The sequence below is a fragment of the Hipposideros armiger genome, unplaced genomic scaffold (assembly GCF_001890085.2).
Source record: "Hipposideros armiger isolate ML-2016 unplaced genomic scaffold, ASM189008v1 scaffold_2005, whole genome shotgun sequence".
NCBI classification, from domain to species: domain Eukaryota; kingdom Metazoa; phylum Chordata; class Mammalia; order Chiroptera; family Hipposideridae; genus Hipposideros; species Hipposideros armiger.
The window spans coordinates 34221-35755 of NW_017733354.1; positions in this window are offsets into that span (position 1 = coordinate 34221).

The following is a 1535-nucleotide window of genomic DNA, read 5'->3' on the forward strand; positions in this document are numbered from 1 at the left end:
CTTATGTAACTATTCAGGGACTCTGCTGACTGCTGTTTCACCTCTGCCAGCTGCTCACTTGGGAAACCCTCTGAAATGGCTTTCCACCAGTAGATTCCTCCCAGGTGCAGAGGGCCCTGGTTAGCATGAGAGCCAAACCTGTGGAAGAAAGCTTGAGTTCTGTGCTTTAGCAAGAGGGCTCTTTCTGGGTCTGCAGGCTGATCCAGAAGGTATTCAATGCATTTCAATTCCCGGAGAGCAGCCTTGGAGAACTGGAGCTGATCAATGGGAAAGTGAAAGGAGGCGAGTGGGACATAGCTGAACTTGGTAGAGCAGAAATACGAGTGCTCAGAATGTGAGAGATGAGTTTCCTTGGATTCTGAATGTTTGCTGTGATCCGTACCAGTTTCTAAGCTAACTCCCCCACCTCCACCCTTGGCTGAAGCAGTTACACTGAAGCGCAGCTTCTCTACTGCCTGGGTAAACACAGCTTCTGCTTGAGAAGATGTAAATTCCTTTGTTTCCATTCGTGTGCCCTGCGCAGGGCCATAGAGTGAGAACTCCTTAGGGACACTGAGTAGCTCCTGCCTCTTCTCTATAAGGTCCCTTTGGTATCTGGTTTTGTAAATTCCCTGCAGGGCCAGTCCTCCAGATGCCCATCTCACCAGATCTCTATCTGGGAGGTTTTGCCTGTTGGATAGTGTCCCCTCCATGAGGTTGAGTTGTCTCTGCATGTTTTCCATGACCTCTCGTAGGTACTTTTCAGGGGGTGGCCAGCACTCTTCGGGGATTTCCATCACCTGCCTCAGCTCTGCCTCTTTTTTCCTCACTGCGGCTTCTTGTTGTTGTCTGCCTTCTGACAGCAAATTTTTTAGCTCCTGCAGCACCTGCTCTGCCTTCTTTTGCTGTTTCTTTATCATTTCCACCTGAGATTCCTGGAACTCTGAAAGACTATTTGAGTGTGACAGGTGAAGCAGCTTCTCCAGGGCCCTTTTCTCCCAGGGATACTGTGCCTGGGATTTCAGCTGCTGGAGGTCTTTGTCTTCTAGGTGTTGTAAGGCCTGGACACAGGTCACACCCAGATGTCCCTGCAGCTTGGGCAACCAGTACTCAACTGCCAGTCCTACTTCTCTCAGCATCTCTTGGAGATTCTGCCTTTTTTTGCCTCTGAGAAGGGGCTCATCATCGGTGGACTTTGCTCTGTCCATGGCTGTGGAAAGAAAAGATACTCAGTTAGACTGTGTCATGCCCTAAAAAAGTGTCAGCCACATGGCCACAGGGTGAGTGTACTAAAGACACAAGTCTTTAAGGCTTTCTAATCCCTTCCTTTCATTATTCCAACAAATACATTTTAACACTGTTTTTAAAAGTGTGTGTGTGTGTGTGTGTGTGTGTGTGTGCTTGCATGTGTAAGACATCTTTGTAGGTGTTCTGATTATGTACTGCCATTCTAGTTGCCAGGGTGAATTGCAACTTAAAAGCCTGGCTTTTGACACTTCCTATTACACAGAATCAATTGAATGGAGAGCGTTATGCTGAGAATTGGCTTTTGAAAA